Here is a 17816-nt window from a genome sequence, read left to right on the forward strand (position 1 = left end):
GCTGGACCGACCTCGGCATCCAACTGGTCAACAAGGAGAGCTCGAACAGCAGCAGCGGAGAACGAGGCGTCGCAGAGCAACGAGCGTCCAGTAGAAGATCGAAAGAGCTCTGACGCGAGGCCAGCCCAAGGGAAGTATGTGTCGTCGCACAGAAAGCTGTCCAAAGTCCTGGCGAGATGTTCAACCGCCAATTGGGAAAAACGCTCCAACAGCGAACTAGCAGAACAGTTAGAGGCTGAGATTGAAGAAGTGCATGAGCACAGCCCTCCCCCGATGAAGTTGCCTGATGTAGTTCCGGGGGGGATCGAGGCACAGGAGCAGTAGGGAAAGTTTTTTAGTGGTTAAGCACGCCTAACGTGAGTCCCACACCGTGCCAACACACAACAGGCCTGGCTTTTTAAGCTTTTTTGTACCCTAATATATATAAAAAAAAAACGGGGGATGAAGGTGCTTTGGACTACCATACCACGAGAGACTGCAATGTGATGCATTAGACTGGCCCTAAAACAAAAAAGTTGTAAAACTTAACGGGGCACCCTCTAGATATATGTCTTAGGGTAAGAAAAAAGCTCTCTCAAAATTTCAACTCATTTGGTTACTTCCCCAGCTGGCGCATAGAATTCGAAGTTTGTATGGGATATTCGTATCAAACATATTGAATATTGACCATGTGTCACTGTTTCTTTCTGTATACTAGTTTATCGCGTTCAATTGAGCCCAGAATGACAAATCCACTAGTTGATACCCTAATGAACATAGTTGCAGAAGGTTGTATCTGGATTTAAGCTCATTTTCATTAACCTTTCAGTTGTTGAAAGTTAGGCTTAGTTCACCACTCCCGTACAATCACATATAAGCATGTACCTTGTACCGCAGCTCGCTCAGCGTCATAGCTGGCTATGATGCGCTAATTGGCTATCACCCCGCTATGTTGAAGAAACACTAAGCAGCATTGCAAATCTAGGGAAAGTGTACCAGTTATGGCCATAGTGGTTCCCTATTTGGCCATATGTGTAATTTCGAAAACTTTCACATTTTTAATATTTTTGAATGTTTTAACATCAAGATACATCCTTTATCTTACTCCTAAAACAAACCAAAATTTTCAAAATGTGAATTAATTCAAGTTATCATGTATGGCGAAATAGGGAACCACTATGGCCATAACTGGTACACCTACCCTACTTCAGATAGTTAAAACACCAACTTTCTCAATTTTAATCGTCATACAACCTTCTACAATATTGTTCACTATGCTATCAAGAAGTTTTTTTGACATTCTGGGTTCAATTGAAAGTGATCAACAATTTTCCTGATCCAAACAGGAGATGATGTGCTGTTTCTCATACACTCCCGTGCAAAAGTTTGGGTTCACCCCCTCAAAAATATAGAAAAGTGTTCTGTCCATATCTCTGTGATTACACGTCCAATTGAAACTCTTTAAGCCGCATTCGAAAGGCAAAGAGTTATTCTTACTTCGTATGTATTTTTCCAAAAACATTTTTTGAATTCTGTATACTAAGGGTCTGTCTCAATTGGGCTATTAAATTTAGTCCGAACTTAAATTTGACAGTTCACAAATTAATCCCCCTCTGATTTCGATCTGTCAAAAATAAGTCTGCTCCCGAGGAGACTTTTTTTTACAGATCGAGAATTATTTGCTCGTTCGTGAACGTTGTCTACATTTTTGTTCCCGCATCGGTGATTACGATATGGCCATAGGTCTAACCTTCCAGCTGCCTTCAAGAAGTGTTCGGAATTAGAGTCGGAACTAAGATCCAAAACCGAGACAAGTAAGTAGAACTACGGATAAAGATTCTGGTCAGCATATATCTGTTTATCGCCGCTGTTCTCCAATTACAGTATAGGTTCAGCAAGTGCGGGAAGGTAGATTGCTCCTCGGTGGAAACGGAAACACTTTGCCAGGTATACCTATAGGAAGTTTTTCTAAAAAAATATTACTAGTCGTACAAGTTCCGCTCATGGCTCCAACGATATAATTACAATTTTATTTATTACAGCATGATGGCCAGATGTGTACGGTATACATTTGATCGTGTGAAAAGAAACACCTAGTAACATCGAACTGTGTTAATTTTTCTTCTCCCAGCGGACTGGCTAAACTGTGTATACTGTACCAGCAGCATGCGGTCACAGAAATTGTTAACCAAAACGAACAGTTGGTCACCGGGAGAACTAGTCTTCAACGTTAACCATTGGAGATGCAAAGCACAAGGATAGCATTATCATTGAATCTGCAGGGTTGGATCATAACTGGGCTGCCGCTTAAGTTACACAAGTAGGGAAGCGTGGATGTGGACAATAGTTGGGCTACCAAACTGACCATCTCGAGAAAGGTCAAGGTGAAAGATGATCTCGCCAAAGACGAAAAGCCACCCAAATAAAGATAAACTGACTAACTAACTGGTTAAATTCAATAAATTTTAGTTTGAAAGAATGTTTTCAAAGTAAGATCTTATTTTGGGGATGGTGGTTATATGCGGAGAGGTGGTGAAGCTAGGATCCTGAACATGATGCTTACATAATAATTGACCGTAAGGTTCGGAATCTTGTTGCCCAGTATATATACTACAGTCGACTCTCCACATCTCGATGTTCTATATCTCGATATATCTCCCTACGTCGATGATTTCTTCGGTCCCTTCATTCTGCATACATTTTCACTCTCCGTATCTCGATATCCTCTATATCTCAATACCTCCCTATCTCGATGTGTTCCTAGTTGATGTTTGCTTTCGATTTCCTCTCCGTATGTCGATATGCCCATTATCAAAGGTTACTAGACTCGATTTTGTTGATTCAAAACAGTTCGGGAACACGAAGGCACGTTTGTTTGTTTATTATTTTCCTGGTAACGGAGTGGTTTTCAATCTAGTATTCGTTAAAAATGTGTTCTTTGTCTCGATCTCTCCCTATCTCGATGGTCCCTTCGATATCGAGATGTGGAGAGGCGACTGTATTATAAGAAACGTTGCCCGAAAAAGTACCCATTCCCAAGTAAATTAAGGAGGTCCGAATTAGTTCTAAAATATTATGTTCTTGTTGGGGGTATGGTTAGTATAGGAAATGTTTTCGTTAGGAACGATTTTGTACTACATATACCAATGGTCATTACATGGTAATTCGTTGTCTATAGGACAAAATCACAAACTAGATTGATACATTGATGTGTAGGGGGGAAATAATCTTTACCTCCCCAATAATTCTACGCTCACGCTGACTACGCAATAATCCAGCATAAAACGTGGAGAGCTCCACTACGCGGTCTCTTTTTTTGATTCCATACTGACATTGCTTAAACCAGTAGATTTCATGATGACATTGCTGAAAATCAATACTGATATGTATAGGTTTTCTTTAATGCTGAAAAGTTACTCATGCCATATTTGCACAATACGCGTTCTGGAAATAAGTAATAATTATATGATTAATATTATCCAACAGTAGAGCAACAGCATCCAAAAAATGTGAAGCCTATAAATACATATAGAAATAAATGGAAGAATGATGAACTTTTTTTGCAATTTTTGCTGATGTTTTGTGTAAACTTGCATCAATTTTCCTGAATCGGAAACGTTTGCGAATTGGACCAGACAAAAATTAAACTTGACAGTTCATTGATAAATTGGTATGAAAATAATTTCAGAACTGTCAATTTTAAGTTCGAATTAATTTTAATAGCCCAATTAAGACAGACCCTAAATTGTTACTTAAAGTTGTGACATTTAAAAAAAACACACTGAAAAATCATATATAATTTCCTCAGCATTGAATCGACCAAAATTTTAAATCAAAATTTCATTAGAATCGTAATCTTATATTCTTTGAAGAGACCCCACAAAATTTTGGCGGAAAAATCTGGAAAGTATTCAAAATCAATGAAACAGTCAGTCAAGTCATCGTGCAGAAGTTTGGGTTCACCCCTCAGTATGATGCAAATCGTGCAAAAGTTTGGGTTCACCTGAGCCGCACGCACATCATTTTTGTCAATATCTCTGCCATTTTTCAATCGATTTTAATAGTTTAAAGCTTTTTTGAGCGCAAATAATGGCGCGTACATGATTGGTTTGAGATTTCACAGATTTAAGTAAGTTCAGGTGAACCCAAACTTTTGCACGATACACCATACTGAGGGGTGAATCCAAACTTTTGCACGATGACTTGACTGACTGTTTCATTGATTTTGAATACTTTTCAGATTTTTCCGCAAAAAAATCAAGCTCTTCAAAGAACATAAGATTACGATTCTAATGACACCTTTTTTTTAAATTTTTGGTCGATCCAACGCTGAGGAAATTGGCTATGGTTTTTCAGTGTGTTTTTTGAAAGATGTCACAACTTTTAGTAAAAATCTAGTATACAAAGTTCAAAAAATGTTTTTGTAAAAATACATATGAAGTAAGAATAACTTTTTGCCTTTCGAATGTGGCTTAGAGAGTTTCAATTGGACGTGTAATCCCAGAGATATGAACTGAACACTTTTGCGTGTTTTTTAGGGGGCGAACCCAAACTTATGCACGGGAGTGTATGTTTGAGTCGAAAATCCTATATTAATTTCAATTCAATTGCGCCAGCTTAAGGGACGACCAAATGAGTTGAAATTGCCAGCAAGTATTCCTCTAACCTTAAGGAATAATCCTGGGGGGCGCCCCGTGGAATTATACAACTTTATTTTTCTTTCATATTAAGCTGGGCCAGTCTAGTGATGCATCGTTGGCCGTTGTCGTTCGATATGGTGTGCAAGCTGTTCCGCTCGATCATTGGTCAGTACATTTCCTCTCATGCTACCTGTGAGTTCATATTCTTGTCACCAACAACGATTTTTACGGCACGCTGCAAGCATCCGTCGAATATCTGCTTCAGCTGTACGTAAAACGTCTCCCTTTCGTCGTCAGGTCTCCCTTCGTGTGTACAGAGTACGTTGATTATGCCGATGCTGAAGAAACAGCCTTTTTTACTCATCTTGCACATCCTTGCGTTCCACTTTTCCACACCTTCTGTCTAGTCCAACGAATCTATATCGAAGTAACGGGGATGTAGTTCGTCGTAAATTAACCTGTCGCAACCTGCTAAATCAAGTGATTTGCGATTCCATGTTCCAAGTTTCCAAGCTTCCTTATTTCGTCACGTGGGTCTTTTTCGTTTGTTCCTGGTCGTATTTTCTCCTATTTTATTCGCAACTAGTGGACCCGGCAAACTTCGTCTTGCCATCTAGTAGGCTGTTGAAAAACACTATGTATTGTCCCATGCAAAATGACAATTCAGTACACTCTAGTTTTTCCAACTTTCCCGGTGAATATCCTGGGATTTCTATACACACAAACACGTCGGAACCCTTGACAAACAAAACGGAGAAAGAATCATTAGAATCCATCAACCCGTTCGTAAGCCATTTCATGACATACAAACACCATTCCATTTTTATTTATATAGATAGACTAGTGGTCCCGGCAAACTTCGTCTTGCCATCAAGTAGGCTGTTGAAATGTTGCATGAGATCTCCCATACAAAATGACAGGTTAGTTTTCTCCCGTTTTCCTGACTATTCCGAAAGCTTTCCTGGATTTTTTTTTCCCGCACGAACACGTCACATCCCCTGTCGAATACAACAGTGAAAGAATTATGCAAATCCGTTGACCCGTTCTCAAGCCATTTAGTGACATACAAACACCATACCATTTTTATTTATATAGATAGATTAGGTTTTCTATGGCTCATTGGGCCTACGCCAATACTCCTGTCTCGCCGGAGCGCCATCGTGCCAGTTCTGTTTAACATTTCAACTAACACTAGGACGATCGGGCTGATGGGATTTAGTTTTGTGCAATTGAGCTTTTCTTACTCAGTCGCTGGATACCAGAACAGACGCTGATTGAGCCACACCTCCTGGTGAACAGACGCTCGAGACGTACCTTCTCAGTCTAGCTGATGTCAGAAGGACAACAGTGTCCAGGCTGCACTACCAGCTAAGTACGCAACCATTAGCTGGCGGTCTTTGTCATCGCTTGACCATGAGGTAAAGACTTGTAACGACAAGAGCTGTGTTAGACGCTCTAACAAAACACTACACCAGGCCAGTGGCTAGGGGACTTTTAATATGCCTGGTATAACTCCATAAAAGTTAGATGGATCTATCGACCAATAATAAATGTGCCAGATTGGTATAGTAAAAGCCGTGGGGAATTGAACTTCCTAATAATGCAGCTTCTGCCAAGCATGGTTGCTATGGGCAATAGCTTCATGTATGTTCATGTACGCAGGATCTCTAGCGTTCAGCATCTTTGCTGATGAGTACGAAACAGCTTAACATGCATTCGAGCACCATCGCTTCATTGTTATGAGAGATCCCATGCTCGTCACAAGCGGAGGGGACATGTCTTTAGACAATGTAATCCAGAAGATGTGTGGGGATGTGGAATGCTGGAATGCAGTAACTACGGCTGTCACTTAGATTATTTTGAAATTGCAGCGACTATATCGTTCCCACTAAAATTCGTTTGCCGAGGATTAGACCTGCCAAGGACAGCTTCCTTTAGGAACTGTAGCAGAGCTGGGTCATCTACAATTATTATCTGTATATTGTGCCTACAAATCATCAATATCGATGTTAAGCTCCAATCGATCCCTAGGTGAAGTCTGCTTATGATTGCTAACTTGGCCTCCAAGTTGACGAAAAAATAAGTGCATCTTATTGTCGTGACCAGAGCAGCTTTATTTCTATTAAATCCGCTTCTTTCGACGACCGCAGTGAGGAACACACTGGGCGCCGATTGCTGCTCTGCCGTGTCTCGACGCTCCGACGAACAGAGGGCGGTGCCACCCGCTTGCTCATCGTCGGAGCGGTTCTCCACTGTTGTTCCGCTGCTGCTACTGCTGCTCTTTTTCGTCCGTCCGCTTCAACTATCGTCGATAAACTGATGTGACCGCATCAGGCGGTGTTCTTTTATATTTTTGCTTTCCCGTTCACCCTTGACAGCTGTCTGTTGATTGGTTCAGTCGATCAACCAATGAACAGTCGCATGATGTGGAAGACTGTGTCTTATAAAAGCTTATGCTTGCTTTTTTTCATTTTCATTATGGCTCAATCTCTTATACTACACTTATGATCAAGCTCTAGGATATTCGACCAACAAAAATACTTATGTCAAAATGGACCCTAGAGATGCTTAACTTTAGTAAGCTTTACAATCGAATGATTAAGGAAACTTGTACAACGCAACCATCTGAACAGAGAAGAAAACCCTTGTCGAATGCAGAAAATGAATGGGACGATGCATTACTAATAGAATCAAGTGGCCGTAAAAGCATTTTCCGTCTGCAGTAAAAGTGACAAGAACAGCAATCCAACCGTGCAATCGCCGTTGTTCTGTGCAAACTCATCCCAACGAAACGGTGGACACCGTGGAGTAACTGCTGCGTGAGTAAATGGATTTAGCACCGGGTAATATCACGCTTCACCCACTAATCGGTAGAGTGAATTACCGGCCTGTCTTGTTTTTTGCCAGCCCTGCCTGGACAGCAAACCCACAATTACAACCATTTGGACGGTTATATCACAGTAGATTGAGAACAGTGTTCTGCTCGGCTTTTAATTAGATTTCCCATTTTTGTTTCACCTCCACATTTCACCTAACCTCCGTCATTGTGTTCAGCGCGTGTGAGACCAACAACGGCAAAGACGAAGATGTGCGCGATATGTTGCTAATCGCGCTACCGTTGTTGCTGAGACGGTTATTTACTTGGTTCGTTGAGCCGGTGAACTCCTGTGATCTCAAATGGCATCTAATAAGCACTCTTCTATCCAACCCGCCCATCACAAACGAGACACAACTCATACGGAGATTGGATTCCCATCAAACTAAATGTCAGGCAGGATTACCGGTCGGAACGATCTCTTCTTTAATTTCGTTGTTCACCCAGAGACGGTGAAACGGGCGATAACGGTAGGGAAATTACAATTGTCGCTAAATTGAACGTCGTGGCATTTTCTCAAAATTTATACGTATGACAAAAACTATATAGTGAAACATTGTTGAATGTTATTTGGCACTCAGAAATTCATGCCATCTGTAATGAGGCTAGGTTTTCAGGTCCATTGGTTATTCCTTCAACGCTCATGATGTCTGTAGATCACTAATCCAATTTTGTAACGAAATTATTGGACCAGGATTATAATCTTTTCACAGTACATTTTTGATGATAATAAATCTTCGTGCTGTTTAGTGAATCGAATTTGATTCCAATAACAATGTCTATCTTTTGGTAGATTTCAGTGTCATTTAGAGCCAGGTCTCCTATTAGACACATGGGTATGGGCGTTGTGGAAATCGACCTTATAGGAGATCACAGGGCCTTTAGGATTTTAGGGTATTGTATTCGGGCAACTGCAATGGTCTTTTGAAATTTATGCTGTAACGCAGCTGCATCTTTCTCGGTTGATTGTTGAGTGGATTAAAATCATTCAGCTGTTTTGTTTACAGTTGTTCGGAATTTGTGATAAGAAGAATTCTTCAAATTATAAATTTAGGATAGCAGTGTCGCTGAAGTGTTAATAGAGCTGAACATGAATAATCATCTGAAAACCGAATATTATGAATGATATTCAATTTCATCGGTATTGAAACCATTCCGACCCAGAGATTAGTCGTAAAATTATTTTTCTTTTGAAAAGATGTAATAATTCTGCACCATTCGTTTCTGCCAAAATCTGTTTTCCGAATCTGAAGTGATATACAATTTTTTAAATCTTAATTAAAGTAAGTTGTGACATGACTAATCTGCAATGATTGACAGTATAACAGTATCAATGACTGCACAGTAACATTTGACATCTATGATTTTTTACAATGATCGTTTTGAAACTGCTCTATTATTCACATATTAATTTTTTAGTAAACGAATGGCTGAACTATTGTAATGAAGTAAAATACTATATGTTTCAATGTATCTCAAGTGGCAAAGAAAATCAAATTTTGACTTCCTTGTGTAATTTGGTGTTCCCTCATTTGATATTTGCGTCTCAAATGCACACAGCAATAATAAACACTATCCACAATCCAAAATTTGAATTAATCACGTTTTTCAAAAACAAATGATTGAGAATTAAATGCCTACATTTAAAATTTTAGTTACTAATTACACAAATCTTCACAAATGTTCACTACTTTCATTCGGTGAAGGTAACAATGCAAAGTGTTCACGGTTCTGAGCAATCAATATACAAAACGAACACCGTTTTTTTCCACGCCGAGATGAGGTCACACAAATCAAGTTTCGCCATTCCTGTGATCGCCAGAAACGGTAGAATCTATTTCTTTCCACTCGATTAGATTGCGAAATTGAGCCATCAAGCTCAAAGTATGATGTAACGGGCATCGCACCCGAGGCCATTATATCGAAATTACATAATCTGCCCAAATGACCACAATCCAATCACAAATGGCGCACCTAGATTCGACGTACAACACCTTTCATCCAGTCGGGGAATTAATAGACCCTGGAAGCATCCAGCATGAGAAAACAGCGGGATGAATTGAGCAAATATGAACGATCTAGCCAGCGATGGTAGTAGCGGGGCAGGGCGGTATAATTTATCGCTAGGTCCAATCTTCAGTAAACTTGCCATTACCACTAAGGCACGAGGTCGTTTTCGCACTTGAAACGGGAAAGTGGTTGAGCAATAGCTGTGAAGCTTATAGGATTTTTATTATGTTTGCAGTTGTTAGAGAAATGCAAACATAATTGATGCTGCAAAGAAATACTGGATCGTGAAGTATTGAGAAATAAGAAGGGGTCATCCATAAACCACGTAGACATTTGTTTTGATTTTCTACACCACCATCCCCCCTCGTGCAGTTCAGGTTAAGGCCAACGAAAAACACTTATGATTAAAAAAAGATTCGGCACCATCCACATATTACGAAACGGTCGAATGGGGGAGGGAGAGGCTCCAGCGTTACGACTCATACAATATTATGGAAATTTTCACACGAAGTGCGTTAGGAATGGAGGGGTTAAATTTCCAACTAAGTACTTGAAGGACTGCCAAAATATCTAAAGTTGTTTCAGTACTGTGAAAGACTAGATGAAAATATTGTCGGGCTTAGAAGCAATGTGGTGCATGTGACAAAACCCCACTTTCCTGACAAACGAGTTTTAAGTTTTTTATTTTTTTCATTCCATACAAATTATATGGGAATTAAAAAAACTAGCCTTTCTTCTACGAATTATGTTATTTTTTTCTTTTGAACGGAAAATCACCTGAAAATACCGTTGGATGCTTTGGAAACTTTAGAATTTTTCAGTTAACTTATATCAAACCGGTGAAAATGTACATCTTACATCTCTTTCTGTGTGGGCCTCTCATTTAACATATTCATAAACAGATCTGTAAGTCTCTCCATTTCTTGGTAAGCACCCGCATTCTTTCCGAGTTATTGAAGGTCCACAAGTTCGACAAGAGAATTCGAACCGGGATAATCGGCGAAGACCACAGCGACGTAAAAGGATTAGCGATTGGAAACTCGGTACGTAAATCTCTCAACTTCATCGGGAGCACACGCATACTCGCCGACGTGCTGAAGGACCGCGGATTCGGCATCGTAGCGTTGCAGGAAGTATGTTGGAAGGGATCAATGGTGCGAACGTTTAGAGGTAACCATACCATCTACCAGAGCTGCGGCAATACACATGAGCTGGGAACAGCTTTTATAGTGATGGGTGATATGCAGAGGCGCGTGATCGGGTGGTGGCCGATCAATGAGAGAATGTGCAAGTTGAGGATCAAAGGCCGGTTCTTCAACTTCAGCATAATAAACGTGCACAGCCCTCACTCCGGAAGCACTGATAATGCTAAGGACGCTTTTTACGCGCAGCTCGAACGCGAGTACGACAGCTGCCCAAGCCACGACGTCAAAATCATCATAGGAGATCTAAACACTCAGGTTGGCCAGGAGGAGGAATTCAGACCGACGATTGGAAAGTTCAGCGCCCACCGGCTGACGAACGAAAACAGCTTACGACTAATTGATTTTGCTGCCTCCAAGAATATGGCCATTCGTAGCACCTACTTCCAGCACAGCCTTCCATACCGATACACCTGGAGATCACCACAGCAGACAGAATCGCAAATCGACCACGTTCTGATTGATGGTCGGCACTTCTCCGACATTATCGACGTCAGGACCTATCGTGGCGCTAACATCGACTCTGACCACTATCTAGTGATGATCAAACTGCGCCCAAAACTCTCCGTCGTTAACAACGTACGGTACCGACGGCCGCCCCGGTATGACCTAAAGCGGCTCAAGCAACCGGATGTCGCATCGGCATACGCTCAGTACCTCTAGGCTTCATTACCGGAAGAGGGAGAGCTGGACGAAGCCCCTCCTGAGAACTGCTGGAGAACAGTAAAAGCAGCCATCAACGATGCAGCTGAGAGCAACGTCGGGTACGTGGGACGGAGTCGACAGAACGATTGGTTCGACGAGGAGTGCCAGGAGGCTTTGGAGGCGAAGAATGCAGCGCGGGCGGTCATGCTGCAGCAAGGGACCCGGCAGAACGTAGAACGCTCTAGACTGAAACGGCAACAGCAGACCCGCCTCTTTCGGGAGAAAAAACGCCGCCTGGAGGAGACGGAGTACGAGGAGATGTAACAGCTGTGCATGTCTCAAGTAACGCGTAAGTTCTATCAGAAGCTCAACGCATCCCGCAACGGCTTCGTGCCGCGAGCCGAGATGTGCAGGGATAAGGATGGGAGCATTCTGACAGACGATCGAGATGTGATCGAAAGGTGGAAGCAGCACTTCGACGAGCACCTGAATGGCGCTGAGATCACAGGCAATGAAGGACGGGAAAACGGAGGAAATGCCTTCGTCATTACTGCGGAAGATGGAAACCAACCAACCAGGGAGGTTAAGGATGCCATTTACCAGCTCAAGAACAATAAAGCTGCTGGTAAGGATGGTATCGGAGCTGATCTCATAAAGATGGGTCCGGAGAGGCTGGCCATTTGTCTGCACCGGCTGATAGGCACAATCTGGGAAACAGAACAGCTACCGGAGGAGTGGAAAGAAGGGGTTATATGCCCCATCTACAAGAAAGGCGACAAGTTAGATTGTGAGAACTTTCGAGCGATCACCATTCTAAATGCGGCCTACAAAGTACTATCAAAGATCATCTTCCGTCGTCTGTCACCTGTAGTAAATGAGTTCGTGGGAAGTTATCAAGCCGGCTTCGTTGACGGCCGTTCGACAACGGACCGGATCTTTACTGTACGGCAACTCCTCCAAAAATGTCGTGAATACCGGGTCCCAACGGATCACCTTTTCATCGATTTCAAGGCGGCATACGACAGTATCGACCGCATAGAGCTATGGAAAATCATGGACGAGAACAGCTTTCCCGGGAAGCTCACGAGACTGATAAGAGCGACGATGGAAGGTGTGCAAAATTGTGTGAAGGTTTCAGGCGAACACTCCAGTTCGTTTGGATCCCACTGGGGACTACGACAAGGTGATGGACTTTCGTGCCTGTTGTTCAATATTGCGCTAGAAGGTGTTATGCGGAGAGCCGGGCTTAACAGCCGGGGTACGGTTCTACGAGATCCAGTCAATTTGTTTGCTTCGCGGATGATATGGACATTAGACTGATGCAAATTTTTAAGTTATTGCTCCCCTATGCTAAAACGGTGTCAATTATGATGAAAATCATTCTCACAAAATTTGAAGTGATTTGGAAGAAATTTGGTTGTGCACACGCCATTTGAAGTTTATATGGAAATTACTATGGAAAAGCCAAACCTTTTGTGTTCAGTCCTCTATCTGCTCGTAATAACAATATATGAAAAAGCGAACACACTCTTCCGGTGTAAAATCTTCCCAGCTACAACTTTGCCGAAAACCACATTTTGTTGGGACGTAAGGATAATATGTTATTCTTGATTCCAAAGTCTAAGCCATGCTGAGATGATCATTCAATTACTTTCAGAGCAACACTGCTTTTTTGCTGTAGAACACAGTAGCCTGGATTACTTTGATCTATTCTTCCCGCCAGGAGCTCCAATGTTGCCTGCCGAACAGTTGGTGAAGCTTACTGAAGGCAAACCCACTTTATGATGATGAATGACAATTTTTCCTGACGTCCAATCAAAATGTGATCTTCGGCAAAGTTGTAGCTGGAAGAATTTCACAGGAGAAGAGTGTGTTCACTTTTCCATAAAACTTAGTGACGAAGAGATAGAGGGCTGAACACAAAAGGTTGGCGTTTTCCATAGTAATCTCCATATAAACTACAAAAGGCGTGTGCACAGTCAAATTTCTTCCAAATCATTTTAAATTTTGGGAGGATGTTTTTTACCATAATTTAAATCGTTTAAGCATAGGGGAGCAAAAATTTCGAAATTTGCATCACTCTAATGGACATCGTTGGCCGAACATTTGAAAAGGTGGCAGACCTGTACACCCGCCTGAAACGCGAGGCAGCAAAAGTTGGACTGGTGGTGAATGCGGCCAAGACAAAGTACATGCTAGCTAGTGGGGCCGAGCGCGACAGCTCGCCTAGGTAGCAGTGTTACGATAGACGGGGATACTTTCGAGGTGATCGACGAGTTCGTCTACCTTGAATCCTTGCTGACGGCTGACGAAAACGTTAGCCGTTAAATACGGAGGCGCATCATCAGTGGAAGTCGGGCCTACTAAGGCCTCCACGAGAAGCTGCGGTCAAAAAACATTCACACCCGCACCAAATGTACCATGTACAAAACGCTCATAAGGCAGGTAGGCCTCTACGGGCATGAAACGTAGACGATGCTCGAGGAGGAGCTGCAAGCACTTGGAGTCTTCGAACGTCGGGTGCTTAGGACGATCTTCGGCGGTGTGCAGGAGAACGGTGTGTGGCGGCGAAGGATGAACCACGAGCTCGCCCAACTCTACGGCGAACCCAGTATCCAGAAGGTGGCCAAAGCTGGAAGGATACGATGAGCAGGGCATGTTGCAAGAATGCCGGACAGCAACCCTGCAAAGATGGTGTTCGCTTCGGATCCAGTTGGTACATGAAGGCGTGGAGCGCAGCGAGCTAGATGGGCGGATCAAGTGCGTATCGATTTGGCGAGCGTGGGGCAGAACCGAGGATGGAGAGATGCGGCCACGTACCGAGTATTGTGACGTGAAATTGTTGATTCAGTGTTATCTGTGTAGATATTAACTAAATAAATAAATGAATATAATGAACGGTGTGTTTGATGAATGAGGAAGTGTATGAGTTTTCTTCTACGTGTGAAAATTGAACATTTCTGATATGAAACGGGCACGCTTCAACATGCCGGGCACGATCTTCAATAAATCCAGCCAGTTCATCTGCTTTGCTGACGACGTGGACATTGACAGAAGAACGTTCCAGGTGGTTTCTGAACAGTATACCAGACTGAAACGTGAAGCAGATCGGGTTGGATTGAAGGTAAATACGTCGAAGACGAAATATCTGCTGGCTAGAACCATGATGATCGACGGGGATGAGTTCGAGGTGGTGGACGAATTTGTCTACCTCGGATCATTGATAACTTCGGATAACATCTGCAGCAGAGAAATTCGAAGACGTATCATTTCCGGAAGTCGTGCTTAATACGGACTCCACAAGACCTTGTGGTCTGGTAAACTTCACTTCCGTACTAAGTGTACCATGTACAAGACGCTGATAAGACCGGTAGTCCTCTACTGGCATGAGACGTGGACAATGCTCGAAGAGGACCTGCAAGCGCTAGTAGTTTTTGAACGACGTGTGCTTAGGACGATCTTCGTCGGAGTATGTGAGAACGGCGTATGGAGGAGAAGAATTAACCAACTCTTGCGCAACTCTACGGTGAACTCAGTATCCAGAAAGTCGCCATAGCGGGAAGGGCACGATGGGCGGGACACGTTGTGAGAATGGCGGACAACAATCCCGTAAAAATGGTGTTCGCCTCAAATTTGACGATTTGTAGATACGCTGCAAACAAATACAAAAGGTGAGTGTCCAAAGTAGCCCCCGGAATCAAAAGTAGCCCCGTCCGACGGTAAAGTAAAGTAAGCATAAACAGATATGCTAGTTGTAGGGAAGTTGTTGTTGCGTGTTATCTGTAGTAGATTGCAAAAAAGTTCGGATATTTTTTCTTCAGACTCGATCTTTATTTGAAACCTTCAAATAGACATGTTGTCACGATGAGAGGGATTCCAATAAATTGGTCAAATGAAGTTAAGCATCTAGGGCTCTTGCTAGATAAAAATTAGACTTTCAAAAATCACATTGAGGGCATTCAATTCAAATGAAAAAATATGTAAAATGTCTTTATTCATTGAACGAAAAAAAAAATCACAACTTTGTCTTAAGAATAAGCATTTGAACTTTGGACAAATTTTCAGGCCAGCCTTGTTATTGATGAATATTATCATTTTTGTATGTATGTTGTGATGAATATTATCATTTTTGTAGTTTAAAAAAATAATTTGATAATATAAATATTAATTTTGACATTACATTTTAATGATGTGTTCTAGTACCAAATTGGCCATAATCACAAAATGTGGTCCCAACACCGGATACAATCTGGCAATGGCTCGATTTCGTCGTATGTTTTTACTCAAGGAATAGTATTCCATAGCCAATTTAATGCATTTGCAACATTTACAAGAACAATATTAGTCTGTCTTAGTTTGCATAATATGCATCAAAAACCCATGTCATATACGACAAAAAAAGTTATTGTATGTTGTTCTGTATATTCATTCTTCTTATTTTTATTGCACGTTTGATACCATGATCGACGAGTCTATGGAAAATGAATGTGACACTGATGCAAGAATTACAAAAGTCAAATCAGGAGGTCCGAAGCTGGGGACAGAGAGAGTCGAAAATCGAAGTTAGTTTAAATTTAGTTTTAATAAGATACACAATTCATTCATACTTTCTGTTGGATTTTGTGATTCGGACCTCCTCAAAGAAATACGCATTTGATTCGATGGTAGTAAACATGAAGCTGAAACATTTATTAAGTGATTTTAAATAATTCATTTGGGTAATTTTAGATTTTGACTACTTACAAATTGGACTTCCTCATCCGACTAAATCCAACAAATTAAACTAAAAATATAATGAGCGCACGCTAGTGCTTCCTGGCGAAATTCAATTTGGATTGTTTATAAGTCACAAGTTATAATACGGATTGAACTTACAAAATAATAAGGGTTAAGCTGACGATCTCTCCGCACTATAGATAACAAGAACTGTACTACAGTATAATCGAGCTTTTCGCAGTAATTCACTGATTTATAAATCATCTAACTCGTTACTTTATCAATAACCTGACTGATTTCTCATGCATACTACCTGTACTTCTAGATGACAGTCAGACATCAGGCGGCATTGTCACTGGTCTATTGATCGGTTGTAGATGAGTAGTATGAGCGTCAGAGGCATCGCTAGGAATTTTAATATTATGTTGCTTGCGTCCTCAACATCCCCCAGCCCGTAACGCATCCAAACAATACAGACTGCGTTACCACCAATCTAACCTTTAAGCATTGCAAACTTCAAGAATAACAGAAACGGGAAATGTCCTCTGTTCTCCATGTTGAGCTGATAAATGATTTATACATCTGCGATCTTCACCTAACGTTTTTGGGCTCGAATTGTACTCCAGAGACTCTGACTCTTTTAGATATTCTTCTATGAAACTATTAAAGGCTGTCCATTGATCTTTTTTCCCCAGTTGTTCTTGCAGCAAAACATCGGTTTGTTCCGAAGCAAGCGTCGAATTATTTTACAAAATGTATTTGAAGTTTGCATGTGTTGATGAATCTGAGCCCTTGTATACTGTATTTCCTATGCGTCCAAAGTTTACCTTTTTACATTTGCGAATATGGAAGCTGAAATTTTCTTGCATCCGTTCATTAGCCCCTCTACCGGCAGCTTCATTTTTTGACCGCAAGACAAAAATTTTAATCGCGATAACTTTTTTGTTTCTCGGTATTTTTACACCATTTTTTCACAAGGTCTCAAAAAACTCTTCTAGTATTAGAATCTGTACTAACATTGATCATTGGTTATCTGGATCCAGAGATATTCCAAAATTCCTTGGGGGACCGATGCGTAACCACAACCCACGTATACATCTCAGGCTACAGAATTTTTATCGTATTCGGATATTCACTATGCGGAACAATACATAAATTAGAGCATGTTATGAAAAAATGAAGCAATTTGGTGCAGCCATCTTTGAGTAATGAGTATTTATGTTGTTTGTACCACGCTGGCTAATTAAAGATCTTAAAAACTTCATAAAACCATATATCGTAATTTTCAGATATCTCTAAGAATTCTTAACCAATTTGTTTGGTTTTTCAGAGTAACTCCTTACTTCATGCCATTGTATAGCCCACACTTTATTTTTTCGATAAGGGATGGTACACAAATTATGTCACGCTAAATTTCAACTTTTTCGACCCCCCCCCCCCTTTGTCACACTTTTTGTATGAGTCCTCCGAAAATTTTGTAAGGCTCTTCACGCTTGGCTCGACCCCCTCCCCCCCTTGGAGCGTGACGTAATTTGTACATGACCCCTAAGTTGACATAAAACAAAATGACCACCTAAGACATTTTGTATGGAAAATGTCGGTCTCCCAAGGAACATTGGAATATCTTTAAAACCAGATCATCAATCATCAATATCGACACGGATTCTTAAACTAGAAGAGTTTTTTAAGAACTTGTGAAACAATGGTGCAAAAATACCGACAAACAAAAAAGTTATCGCGATTTAAACT

General features: G+C 41.4%; 1 long non-coding RNA gene across 1 annotated transcript; it reads left to right on the plus strand.

Moving 5' to 3' along the window:
- Positions 1-1699: 1699 nt before the first annotated feature.
- Positions 1700-2440, plus strand: LOC110674551. Its single transcript, XR_002498977.1, has 3 exons — positions 1700-1793; positions 1864-1926; positions 2022-2440. It is a non-coding gene; the product is annotated as an uncharacterized LOC110674551 (long non-coding RNA).
- Positions 2441-17816: the final 15376 nt, after the last annotated feature.

Source organism: Aedes aegypti, chromosome 1, assembly GCF_002204515.2.
Source record: "Aedes aegypti strain LVP_AGWG chromosome 1, AaegL5.0 Primary Assembly, whole genome shotgun sequence".
NCBI lineage: Eukaryota > Metazoa > Arthropoda > Insecta > Diptera > Culicidae > Aedes > Aedes aegypti.